Here is a 14,573-nt window from a genome sequence, read left to right as displayed (position 1 = left end):
ATGTAAGTTTCTGAACCTCGGAAGAAATTTAGCCAATGTGAATAGATGTTTAAAAATTCAACATTTTGAAGCAACATACAGTGATTAATTATAACCCACTTTATAATATATAACCAAAATAAAAGGACCAAAAAGAATCATGTGCACTTGGCTAAAGTATCATTTCCTGGTATGTAGTGTAAAAAATCTATTTTTAAATGGCTTTTACTAACCTTCTTTGCAAGACATTGATGATAGCTATAGTGCTTCAATGTATTGGTGCACACACAAATACACAAATTAAGCTCATTTCTTTTCTTGATGAAAATAAACAAAAGAAACAAGCAGTTATTCAACTGAAAGGAATAAAATTCAAAGGGAAAATAATTGTCATTTTGCTAAATGATATTATAGTCAGGAAAAAGAAAGTGGATAAACTCTGTAAGTATATAAGCATTTCCATTTGTTTCAGTACACAAGATTAAATTGATGTCTTTCTATGTTATTGCTTTCATGAATAAAATCATTTTTGATTCCTCTCATTCTGGTACCCTTTTAACTACTCTTTTTTTTTTTAATTTTATTTTATTTTTAAACTTTACATAACTGTATTAGTTTTGCCAAATATCAAAATGAATCCGCCACAGGTATACATGTGTTCCCCATCCTGAACCCTCCTCCCTCCTCCCTCCCCATTCCATCCCTCTGGGTCGTCCCAGTGCACCAGCCCCAAGCATCCAGTATCATGCATCGAACCTGGACTGGCAACTCATTTCATACATGATATTTTACATGTTTCAATGCCATTCTCCCAAATCTTCCCACCCTCTCCCTCTCCCACAGAGTCCATAAGACTGTTCTATACATCAGTGTCTCTTTTGCTGTCTCGTACACAGGGTTATTGTTACCATCTTTCTAAACTCCATATATATGCGTTAGTATACTGTATTGGTGTTTTTCTTTCTGGCTTACTTCACTCTGTATAATAGGCTCCATTTTCATCCACCTCATTAGAACTGATTCAAATGTATTCTTTTTAATGGCTGAGTAATACTCCATTGTGTATATGTACCACAGCTTTCTTATCCATTCATCTGCTGATGGACATCTAGGTTGCTTCCATGTCCTGGCTATTATAAACAGTGCTGCGATGAACATTGGGGTACTCGTGATGCAGAAAAATCTTAATGAAATCCTAAAATTTCCCATACCATGTTAAATATATAAATATATTTCCTTTACTTTAGAATAATTAAATAATACCTTCTTTTATAGTTAACTTGACCTTTAGTTATTATCCTTTTCATGGTGAGTTTTATGAAAACACTGTCTATAATTTTTTTAATGATGATCAGTCATATGGAAAATTAAGTTCTTTGTATTCCACCTGCAATTACTAGTTCTGTGACTTTGCTAAGTCAGGAAACCTCATTGAGTTGCAGTTTTTTGTGTATACAAGAAGCCTGATTATTTTTTCTTGGTTTACATAAGAGGCTTAATGGATTAGAATGCCCATTGAGAAGTGTACAGAGCTGCATTTTGGTAGTTAAAATAGTTCAGTCATTCATTTTTTACTGAGTGCTTAGACAATGTGCTAGGTGCTGAGTTCATGGTGTCTCCATGAGCAAGGCAGGAAAAAAAAAAAAAAAATCTGTACTCAAGGGGTTGAAATTTCAATTGGATAAGGTAACCAATGAAAAGTCAAATAAGATATGATTTGACTTTGATTGCAGAAAGACTCTTTGAGAAAGTAACCTATGAGTTATGAGCCACAGCAAAGGGAATCTAAGGGAGGAACATTTCAGTGGAGGAACAAGCTACATTGAAGGAACAACCAACTGGAAAGTCCCATATGTAGAGCATGATGAACTTTGAGGAAGAGAGATAAAAGATGGAGTGAGAGAGAGAGATGGGGGCAGATCATATGGGGCCATCTATACCATACTGTTCTGGAATATTAATAAGCTTTATGATTAAGAATTGGAGTTATTCCATTAGTTCAGTTCAGTTTAGTCGCTCAGTTGTGTCTGACTGTTTGCGACCCCATGAATTGCAGCACGCCAGGCCTCCCTGTCCATCACCAATTCCTGGAGTTCACTCAGACTCACGTCCATCAAGTCAGTGATGCCATCCAGCCATCTCATCCTCCGTTGTCCCCTTCTCCTGACCCCAATCCCTCCCAGCATCAGAGTCTTTTCCAATGAGTCAACTCTTCGCATGAGGTGGCCAAAGTACTGGAGTTTCAGCTTTAGCATCATTCCTTCCAAAGAACAACCTGGACTGATCTCCTTTAGAATAGACTGGATCTATTGGATCTCCTTGCAAAAGTTCCCAAAAGCAAATTTCAGAGAGATTATTCCTCTGAGGCAATTGGCTCTCTTGGATTGTTTAAGAATTACTTTGTTAGCATTTTCTTTCACAGTGGCCACAAAGTTAGAGGTAGGATCTGTAGATGAAAGTAGAAATATTGAAAGACAAATATGTGATGTCTTCCTGATTCTTCTCATAATTCATTGTTAATGGGTGATCTCAGTTGTTATTTGTAACTCCCAAACATCTCTTTGATCTATCTTACTGTCTTCCTTTGCACTGCCGGTATTTTTGGTCCAAGCTGTCATCATTTCTCTCCTGGGTAATGAAACAGACTCTGGAGTTGTACTTTACCATGTGTCTTCTAGAATAAGATCATGTCATTGTCATTGCCTTCTCCTTTCATCCATGCCCACCCCATGCCCAGTTACTGAAAATCCTTCTGTATTTTCCCATTACTAATGAAAGTCCAAATGTTTTTGTGTAAAACACAAGGCAATTCCTTTTTCCTTCATTTGCCTTCAGATTCATTGCCACAGACCACTAAATGTTCCGTGTGGGATCTTTATGCTTTTCTGTAAATTGCATACTCTGTCCATCCCACCTTCCCCCACACTTCTGCATACATTCTTTCCTCCACCTAGAATGATTTGTGAATGTTATCTCTTCTCTCGAAATTCTGTTTCTCTATGTTTCTGAGATCTCATGTCATAACAATCAAAATACCCTTGTTATTCAGTTAGCTTTACTTTGTCAGCTACATACAACCGTGTCTCTCAAGGTCAGGGGCTGTGTCCTACTTGATTTATCAGGTGGTGAGAAAAGGCATTTCTTGTGAATGGAGGAATGAATAAAAGTAGCTGACTAGGGTGGGCATAGCAGAGGAGTTAGAACAATTCTAGGTTGGCAGCATAGATATCAGTCTGAACAAAGAGATAATATGAAGCAATATGAAAACATGATCGTCAAACACTATCACTCAGGACATCATAATATTGGCAGTTGCATATGTGTGTGGCATGAAGAAGTCAAAAACTTCATGGCTTTTCATCAGAAGGTTCCAGAAGGGCATTGATAATTGTTGAGGTTGTTAGGAATAGAACAGCTTTCATGGGGAAGGAATGTAGACAAGGAATTATGTGACTGCTGATGAGTGACTCTTATGAAATGTCTGTTGTCAGGGATTTGAGAATAAGAGTTGGAAAAATCCAAAAGTGATTAGGTGAGCAAGAACAGTAAACCTACTGGGAGACAGAAGTGAGTCCAGGGAAAGAGTAAGATTTAGTGATGAGAAGATGTATGAAATGAAGCAATAGTAGAAAAGTGGTTGATGAGAGATCAGTACCTTTCAGTGATACCAACATAACTGGACATCTAGAGTAGATGATGCGTGAGTAAAGGAAAGACATTATAAAAAAGCTAAGAATATTTAAAACAAATTGTATTTAGGTTTAATGACTAAGTATTAAGTATCAGATCAGATCAGTTGCTCAGTCCTCAGACTCACGTCCATTGAGTCAGTGATGCCATCCAGCCATCTCATCCTCTGCCGTCCCCTTCTCCTCCTGCCCCCAATCCCTCCCAGCATCCGAGTCTTTTCCAATGAGTCAACACTTTGCATGAGGTGGCCAAAGTACTGGAATTTCAGCTTTAGCATCATTCCTTCCAAAGAAATCCCAGGGCTGATCTCCTTCAGAATGGACTGGTTGGATCTCCTTGCAGTCCAAGGAACTCTTGAGAGTCTTTTCCAACACCACAGTTCAAAAGCATGAATTCTTTGGTGCTAAGCCTTCTTCACAGTCCAACTCTTACATCCATGCATGACCACAGGAAAAACCATAGCCTTGACCAGATGGACCTTTGTTGACAAAGTATTAAGTATAAAATCCTAATTTTTTTCTAGTAGTTACTCTTTTAAGGGATTACTATTCATGCCAGTTCTGAATGTACAGAAAAATAATAGTAAATTAAACAGTAAAAAATCAACTGAAGAAATAGAGAAAAAACCAAGTGCATCTGGCTCTTTTTTTATTTGAATGTATTTGATTTAGGATTTTTTTGCTTATTTATCACTTCTAGCAAAAGCTGAGAATTACTGTAGCAGAGATTAAGATGACTTTTTTATCTTTAAAATATAAATAAGTAAATAAAAATAGTTATTCTAACAAAAAATACAATGCTGTGTTAGTTTCAGCTATACAGCAAAGTGATTCAGATATATATCTGTATATACTTTTATATATATGGTATTTCCTGGTGGCTCAGTGCTAAAAAATCTGACTGTAATGCAAGAGACTTGCAGGAGACTCAGGTTTGATCCCTGGATGGGAAGATCCTCTGGAGAAGGAAATGGCAACCCACCAGTATTCCTGCCTGGGAAACCCCATGGACAGAGAAACCTGGCAGGCTATATAGTCCATGGGGTCACAAAGAATTGATCAAAACTGAGCAACACAACAACATCAAAATACATACGTACATACATACATATATATATATATGCATACGCGCACACATATTTATATGTATGTATAAAAATACATATTTATATATATGTATGTATGCATATAGATGTGTATGTATATACATATATATGCATACACATGCACACACACATATATATATATTTTTATATTTGTTTCCATTATACATTATTGCAAGATACTGAATATAGTTCCCTATGGTGGCTCTTATTTTTTGAGGGCATTCTATTCAGAAAAAAATATTTTGTATATTTTAATATCAGCAACTATACTAGTGTTTTTACTACCAATACAGTTTTCTTTCTCTTCACACAAAGCAGTCTTGATCAATCATCTCCCTGTCCTCCTGCAAAGGATATTATCCAAGGATACAATAATTAACATAGGAAAATGTACCACTCTGAGAGTCTGTGACTTGGTGGAAAGTAAAGAACAGCAAGGAGTTTCTGGTTTTAATTTATCTTTTGAAAAATAGATAGGGAGTCAGTAACTACTTGTGCAGAAAAGAGAAATGGAACTATGCTCCAAGTAAATTTACTTGGAAATCATGGGCTCAGAAAGATAGGCTGTTATTTAGACTCCCTACAAATTTCAATTAATATAATTTTGATGATGGTAATCAATAATGAGGAAAGTAAATTAAATTATATGTTAAGGATACAAAATGACTGTGCTCTCACTTTGAAGAGCAAAGATTTGTGTTCATTTCAGATAGACACATCTTTACCTAAACAAACACTTATGGTAGCTATTTTTTAGTGAATCATTTGTGTTATTTTTTTAAATAAGTAAAAAAAAAAAAGTTACTTACTGGCATAGTATAAATAAAGTTGCTGTTAGGTACCAAATGAACCACTTTCCGAAAGCTGGTCCCAGTGTTTTCAGTTTGTGCTGGTTTTAGCTTAGTGTGCTGGAGTAGGCATCTCATTTGGTAAACTTGCATTGGGTGGTTGGTGGCTGTCAGCTCAGCCAGCGTTTGGTAGCAGCATGGCTGAATCTACTGAATTTACGGACTGGGGATGTCATTGTGCATTCTCCTATTTTATCAACTCCAGCCAGGCAAAAGTGTCTAGTTTTAATATTTTAATATGCTGAAATCATTTCTATGGACAAAGAGCATAAAGTTATTTACTTATATAGCCTTTGTTCAAATAGCAATATACTGTGGATATGAAGAATGGGAAGAAAAATAGGTTAGGAACATATCCAATGAAAATCTTATGCTATTTTTTAAGTGCCAAGAGATAAAGAATGTTTCAGACATAAAAAAGACAATTTCTTTCTATACTACAGCAAGCTGTGTTCCATTTTTGAAATCCTAATTTCAAACTACTTCTAAAGTTTTAGTTGTGTGTGTGTGTGTGTGTTTAAGAAATGATGTGTGTTATTTTTGTTAACTTTGGTGGGGGTGGGTAGCTCCATGTGTTTATCCTTCAAGACTCAGAAATACCTTACATGCCATAAAAATCATGATTATTGTGACTGATTTCAAAAAGGTTTAAAAAATCTGGGGGCTTTCTTCATTCTGTATTTTAGGCTGCAAAAGATGCTAGCAATATATTTTATAATTATATGTGAAAAATGTTGATTGTGGTGTTTTTCCAGTCTAAATATGTCTATCTTCAAAAAACAACATTATTTCTCCTTCAGTATCCTTTTCTCTTTATTTGTTCTCAGCTTGAGATAATTACAAGGTGACGTATTATCAGGGATGAGGCTAAAAAAAAAGATAGTGGGACCTCTAATTTATTCCTATAAACAGTGATACATGCTACAAATAGATGTTTGAATGTCAACTCTGAAACAAACAAAAAGGAATGGATCCTAAAAATCTTTTAACTTGTGGAAATATTTTTAATGAAATATACCTTGATTGTCTGGAAGGTGGCCTTGTGATCTAATTGAGGTAGAGAAACTGCCAGTGTAAACTTCAGAAAACACAGAAAGAGAATTGCTGCTCGATCATTAAGTTCTCCTGAGGGTAATGATACATCAGTTATCCAGGGAGTTTGTTGAATCAAATTTATTAAGGTATAATTTATGTACAATACAGTGCTTCCATTTTAAGTGTACAGTTAAATTTTGACAGATATATATGTAAATGAAATGACCGCTGTCAACATCAGGATAGAGAACTTTTCCATCCCTCCCCGTACATTTTCTCAAGCCATCCTCTCCCCCAAAGGTCCCTTCCAGTCATAGGCACCAGTGATCTGCTTTTCCTCTTTGTATATAATAGCATAGTTTGACAGAGTAATCTTTTTTAAATTAAACTTTTCATTTTGAAGTAATTGTAGATATACATGCAATTATAAGAAATAATACTGAGACAGTCCACATATCTTTAAGCCCATTTCCCATGATGGTAATATCTTGCCAGACTGTAATACAACATCACAAACAAGCTCCAGTATTTTGGCCACCTGATGTGAAGAGCCAACTCATTGGAAAAGATCCTGATGTTGAGAAAGATTTAGAGCAATAGGAGCAGAGGGTGGCAGAGAATGAGATGGTTAGATAGCATCACTGACTCAATGGACAAGAGTTTGAGCAAACTCTGGGAGATCATGAAAGATAGGAAAGTCTGGCCTGCTGCCATTCATGGAGTCACAAAGAGTCAACCCAACTTAGCGACTGAACAACAGCAACACTGAAAGAGTGAGTATACAGAGCACTGAAATGACAAGGATCCCTCCTGTTGCTCTCTTATAGCCATGGTCACTTTGCTCCTGCCCCCGTTCTCTACTTAACTCTGAAAACCACAGTCCTGCTTCATGTTATGTAACAACCTAAATGGGAAAAGAATTAGAAAAAGATAGATGTATTTGCATAACTGAATCACTTTGCTATACAACTGAAACTAACACAACATTGTTAATCAACTATACTCCAATTTGTTGTTCAGTTCCTCAATCATGTCCAACTCTTTATGACCTCTTGGACTGCAGCAGGCCAGGCAGGCTTCCCTGTCCTTCACCACCTCCTGGAGTTTGCAAAAACTCATGTCCCATTGAGTTGGTGATGTCGTTAAACCATCTCATCCTTTGTCATCACCTTCCCCTCTCGCTTTCAATCTTCCCCGTTATCGGGGTCTTATCTAGTGAGTTGGCACTTTGCATCAAGTGGCCAAAGTATTGGAGCTTCAGTTTCAGCTGCTGGCCTTCCAATGAATATTCAGGATTGATTTCCTTTAGGACTGACTGGTTTGATCTCCTCACAATCCAAGGGACTCTCGGGAGTCTTCTCCAACACCGCAGTTTAAAAGCATCAATTATTGGACTCTTATCCTTCTTTATGGTCCAACTCTCACATCTGTACATGACTACTAGAAAAACCATAGCTTTGACTGTACGGATATTTGTCGGCAAAGTAATGTCTCTCCTTTTTAATATGCTGTCTAGGTTAGTCATAGCTTTTCTTTGAAGAAGCAGCGTCTTTTAATTTCATGGCTGCAGTCACCATCTGCAGTGATTTTGGAGCCCAAATAAGTAAAGTCTGTCACTGTATTGATTGTTTTCCCATCTATTTGCCATGAATTGATGGGACTGGATGCCATGATATTTGTTTTTTGAATCTTGAGTTTTAAGCAACTTTTACACTCTCCTCATTTACTTTCATCAATAGGCTCTTTCTCATCTTCACTTTCTGCCACAATGATGGTGTCACCTACATGTCTGAGATTTTTGATGTTTCTCCCAGTAATCTTGATTTCGGCCTGTGCTTCATCCTGTCCAGCTTTTCACATGATGTGCTCTGTGTATAAGTTAAAGAATCAGGGTGACAATTTTCACCCTTGACAATATTCACTCCTTTCCCAATTTTGAACCAGTCTGTTGTTCTGTGTCTGATTCCTAACTGTTGCTTCTTTACCTGCATACATGTTTCTCAGGAGACTGGTAAGGTGATCTGGTATCCTGTCTTTTAAGAATTTTCAAAAGTTTGTTGTGATCCACATAGTCAAAGGCTTAAGTATAGTCAATGAAGCAGAAGTAGATTTTTTTTTGGAATTCTCTTGCTTTTTCTAAGATGCAATGTGTGTTGGCAATTTGATCTCTCATTCCTCTGGCTTTTCTAAATCCAGCTTGTACATCTTGGTTCCCATACTGTTGAAGCCTAGCTTGGAGGATATTGAGCATTACTTTGTTAGCATGTGAAATGAGTGCAATTGTGTGGGAGTTTGAGCATTCTTTGGTATTGCCTTTCTTTGGGATTGGAATGAAAACTGACCTTTTCCAGTCCTGTGGCCACTGCTGAGTCTTCCAAATTTGCTGGCATATTGAGTGCAGCACTTTCACAGCATCATCTTTCAGGATTTGAAATAGCTCAACTGGAATTCCATCACCTCCACTAGCTTTTTTGTAGTGATGCTTCCTAAGGCCCACTTGGCTTCATACCCTAGACTTGATATCTCATTTGTGGTAAGTGATCACTCCATTGTGGTCATCCAAGTCATTAAAATATTTTTTGTATAGTTCTTCTGTTTATTCTTACCTTGTTTTCTTTATCTCTTCTGCTTCTGTTAGATCCATACCATTTCTGTCCTTTATTGTGCTCATCTTTGCATGAAATATCCTCTTGGTATCTCTAATTTTCTTGAAGAGATCTCTAGTCTTCCCATTCTGTTGTTTTCCTCTATTTCTTTGCATTGATCACTGAGGAAGGCTTTCTTATCTCTCCTTGCTGTTCTTTGGATCTTGGCATTCAGATGAGTCTATCTTTCCTTTTTCCCTTTGCCTTTCACTTCTCTTCTCAACTATTTGTAAGGTCTTCTCAGACAACATTTTGCCTTTTTGCATTTCTTTTTCTTGGCAAAGGTTTTGATTATTGCCTCCTGTACAATGTCATGAACTTCCATCCATAGTTCTTCAGGCACTCTGTCTATCAGACCTAATTCCTTGAATCTATTTGTCACTCCCATTGTATAATTTTAAGGGATTTGGTTTAGGTCATGCCTGAATGTTCATGGATTTTTTTCTACTTTTTTCAATTTAAGTCTGAATTTTGTAATAAGGAGTTCATGATCTGAGCCACAGTCAGCTGTTATTCTAGAAGGTCTTGTAGGTCGTGTTAGAACTGTTCAACTTCAGCTTCTTCAGCATTACTGGTTGGGGCATAGACTTGGACTTTGAGGGCTACTCCATTCCTTCTAAGGGATTCCTGTCCACAGTAGTAGATATAATGGTTATCTGAATTAAATTTGCCCATCACTGTCCATTTTAGTTCACTCATTTCCAATATGTCGATGTTCACTCTTGCTGTCTCCTGTTTGATCACTTCCAATTTGCCTTAGTTCCTGAACCTAACATTCCAAGTTCCTATGCCATATTGTTCTTTACAGCATCAGACTTTACTTTTGCCACTAGACACATCCACGACTGGGTGTCATTTACTCTTTGGCTCAGCCTCTTCATTCCTTCTGGAGCTATTTCTCTGCTCTACTGCATTAGCATATTGGACACTTAGCGACCTGAGGAGTTCATCTTTCAGTATCATATCTTTAGCCTTTTCCGTCTGTTACTTAGGGTTCTCAAGGCAAGAATGCTGGTGGTAAAGAACACACCTGCCAATGAAGTCGATGTAAAAGACGGGTCGGGAAGATCACCTGGAGGGGGCATGGCAACCCACTCCAGTATTCTTACCTGGAGAATCCCCATGGACAGAGGAGCCTGGTGGGCTCTAATAAAGATTCAGACATGACTGAAGCAACTTAGCATACTCCAACATAAAAAGTTTAAAAAAAAAAAGAGCAAAAAGAAATGACTTATATACATGCAATGTCTTGGATGAATTTTCAGAGTTATGCTGAGTGAAAAAAAAAAGTAATTCCTCAAACATTCTTTATGATTCTATTTATATAATATCTATGAAATGACAAAAGGTGTCACTTTTTAAATATGCTTAAAAGACATACTAAATGGAGGATGTTGACTAATTTGACAAGATATAGAGAAAAGGAATGGCATTAAGGGTGGGGAGGGCTTAGCATGTGTACTGGAACAAATAGAAATACTTCTATATCCATAGTTTATTATTTATATAGGTAAATGATAAATGTTGCTCATCGGAGCCTTAGTTTTCCTCTTCTACAGCATGCTGGGGACAGCTAATATGTGCAAAATACTTAGCAAATGACAAGTCATATACATGTTTAATAAATGGTAATCATTTTTATGACAGTTTGGTGGTATTAGCAGAGATCAGAACCCACACATAATTGAACTTATTAGCGATTGTCAATATCTATATGCTGTTCGAGTTTCTAGCAGTGTCTAAAATTTCATACTGTTTGCCAAAAGTTCCAATGCTCAATCACTATTTTCAGAAATGAATAATTTAAGGCCAAAGTGCAGTCTAAGGCTGACAAATGACAAAATTTTAGAAGCAAAATAGCAAAAACTCTGTTTGCATGTGACTAATAATATCATTTCCCACTGCCATCATCCTTCTGATATTATTTTTTGCACAGGTAGAAGCATATGTACTATATGCACTTTGTGTGGTTTATAAAATGTTAACTACTAACGTTTTAATATTTAATTTTGCATTTTAAATATGCATGTATATACATATAGGTTTTTGAACAAAAAGGATATTTTCCCATTTGGGCCATCTTTTTTTTTCTTTATTTTAAACTTAATGTACTGTTACCATAGTTGGCAATTAAAATAGTTGTATTTATCCATTCCTCTATTGCTAGGTATTATATTATTTCTCTTTTTTGACTGTTAAGAACAGTGCTTCAATAAATCTTATTGTACATACATCATTGTTTGCTTATTAAATCTGATACCTAAAAACATCATTTCTAAAAATTATCTTGCAGTCAAATGATGTGCGTTTGATAAGAGTTTTAATGAGTGTTCATAAATTGCCCTTCATAACGATTGTGAAAGTTATTCTCTCCTCTCTATCCCAGTGGATGTGTATTAGTAATTTACTGATTTTCCAGCTTTTTCACTTGATTCTTCAGTTGCTATATGCAAACATAGTAAAAAAAAACATGAGAGGGTATATTCTTTTTGAGAGGATAGTAAAAGAGATATCCAGATATTTGGGTTGGAAGTGAAGCAATTTTCTTGCCATATGATCTTTAAAGAGTCAATTAAATATAATGTTCCTCAGTTTTCACCTCTATGAATATATTCCATCTCCTATCCTAAAAAAGTTACATTCCAACTCCTGTTCTAAAAAAGTGTTTGCTAGTGATGGATAAAAACTCTTAAACTACGAAGAGATTTTCCTTAATATTATTAAAAATATATAGAAAAGCTATAAACAAATGACCACAAATGTAATACTTAATGGTCAACTATTGAAAGCTTTTACTTAAGATAGGGAATGAGATAAACATGCTAGCTCTCACTGTTATGTTTAAATACCGTGCTGTTGGTCCTAGCCAGAGCAATGAAACAATGCTTCAAAATTGAAAACATAAGGACTGGAAAACAAAAGATAAACTTTTCTCCATTCACAACATGATTGTGGATTTGAAAAATCAAAAAAGAATCCATAGACAAACTCTTATAATTAGTAAGTGATTTAGTGAGATTACTAGGTATGTGATCAATATTTACACCCATAACGAACATTTAGAAAAATAATTTTTAAAATACCACTAGGATGATACCAGAAAAAATATACATATAATTAGGAATAAAGCTAAGGAAAGAAATACATGATCTCACTGCTAAAAAGTATGAAATGTTACTTGGAAGCATTAAGGAAGCTCTAACTAGAGGACTATACCTTGTTCATGGACTGGAAAACTTGATGTTGTAAAGATATTAATTCCCAAGTTGCCCCATAGTTTAAAAAAAAAATCTAGATTTGGATAAAGGGATATTTTATTCAAAGGGGTCATTAAAATGAATGGAAAACTATTGTAGTAAGGAAAGAGGTACTGTTGCAAGCAGGACATCACCTTGACCACAATATCTACATGTGTCTGAAAAGTCAGGCAGGAAAATGCTTTTTTTTTTTTTTTTTGTAGGCAAGACTAGAGTTGGTGTCGGGGAGTGGGGCCGTCAGATAAGGTGAGCAAAGTAGCATCCTCAGATAGTTGTTCAGGGAAGGATTTTCTGTGTAAACAGTTGATTCTTGGAAAAGGGACCCTTTGTTCTGCACTCAAATGTTTGCTTAGCCAAGGGACAAGTCAAAATTCAGGAGTCTGTGGGGAGGAGAGAAGCTTGACTAAAGTTTAGTTCAGTCAAGTTAGCAGGCAGGCATTTTGTCTAGATTAGTCAACGAGTGTAAAGATACTAGGGCTTCCCTGGTGGTGGAGGGTATAGAATCTGCCTGCAATGCAGGATACCTGGGTTTGATCCCAGGGTTGGAAAGACCCCCTGGACAAAGGAATGACTTACCCACTCTAGTTTTCTTGCCTGTAGAATTTCAGGACAGAGGAGCCTGTTGGGCTACAGTCTATGGGGTCACAAAGAGTCAGATACGACTGAGAAACTAACACAAAGAGATCGGCAAATCATTTCTGAAGCAACTAATGGCAGTTTGGGGGATCTTTATCTGGGTTTGTCATAGATAAGTATGGCCACCTGTGAATCATGAAGTCATGTAGTGAAGGGTAGTTCTTTGCAAGAAGCTCTCTCCTGGAACACAAAAGGTTGGAGGAGATTTCTTGACTTTTCTCATTTTATAGGAGCCTATGGCTTAGGTAAAGATCAATATTGTCAGTTCATTGCAGTCCCAATCAAAATCTCATCAGATCTTTTGTGGAAATGGACAAGCAGATTCTAAAATTTATATGGAAATACAAAGAACCAAAAATAAACAAGACATTCATGAGCAACAGTAAATCTGAAGACTTAGCATTACAAGATTTCAAAACCTATTATAAAGCTATAGCAACTAAGAGATTGTTATACTGGCCCATGAGTAAAACAAATAAGTAAAGAGATCAAGCTAGAGAATCTAGAAACAGAACTATGGTCACCTAATTAATGACTGTGATAGACTGATTAAATGAATGCTCTTGATTCTTCATCCCTTCCTTTATCAGTACGTATTTGCAGTTTCTCCTATCAAATGATCTGAGTATCAGAGTCTACTTCCTTGCCCCTTGATTCTGAGTTTGATCATGTGACCTTTGCTTGGCCAGTAAGATGTTAGAAAATGTAACATATGAAAAGGCTAGAAAAAATGCCTGCACATTTCTGCTTCTGCCTTTTTCTCTTGGCCATCATGATGGCCATCATTCAACCAGCTATCATCCTGGAGGAAGCCACAGTGGAGCAGAGCCATGTTACTACAGTGTCCCAGCTGAGATCATCATCCTAGAGAGGGAACACTGGAGTGTCTGGAAAGAGCCAAATTTCAAAGAAAGGCAAATATTTAAAGAATAAAAGAGGCAATTAATTCCAGGAAAATTAAAAGTTGAAATAGAATGAAATTGAAATAGTACTTGGCTTAGCTTAGTAATGAACTGTATTTACATAGTCATAATAATTATTTTAAAAACCACATATGGATTTAATTAAAACTGATGAAGCTAATATCAAGTGGAAGAAGTAGGGGAAGTCAGTGGGGGTGGAGGTGGTGGGGTAACTGTTGACATAGGAGTTATATCATCATCTTAGTAGCTAATCAGTGAGTAATAGCTAAAAAAGGAAAATCAATAGTTTTGGAATAAATAATTGCTTTAATTGGAAACATGAAAGCTAATACTAGAAGGAACAACTAAAAGGGTTGAAGATGTTATCTCTTGGGTATGGAAGTCTGGGAAAGGAGATTGAGGGGACAGAAGTTTTGCATTTTAACTCATCTTGTCAGTTGATTGTTAAATGAGGT

General features: G+C 36.4%; 1 protein-coding gene across 7 annotated transcripts in view; it reads left to right on the top strand.

The window, feature by feature from the left end:
* SGCD (sarcoglycan delta) overlaps positions 1 to 14,573 on the top strand; it is a 1,096,788-nt gene that overhangs the window by 515,544 nt on the left and 566,671 nt on the right. Inside the window, exon 3 of one of the 7 annotated variants that reach the window (XM_044947414.2) lies at positions 12,763 to 12,805. The exons of the other annotated variants lie outside the window; for them this stretch is intronic. The gene's annotated coding sequence lies outside the window, so the exon portion shown is untranslated. The remainder of the gene's footprint in view (positions 1 to 12,762; positions 12,806 to 14,573) is intronic. 7 annotated transcript variants of the gene reach the window in all.

This window comes from Bubalus bubalis, chromosome 9, assembly GCF_019923935.1.
Source record: "Bubalus bubalis isolate 160015118507 breed Murrah chromosome 9, NDDB_SH_1, whole genome shotgun sequence".
Lineage (NCBI taxonomy): Eukaryota > Metazoa > Chordata > Mammalia > Artiodactyla > Bovidae > Bubalus > Bubalus bubalis.
This window is presented reverse-complemented; position numbering and strand designations above follow the sequence as displayed.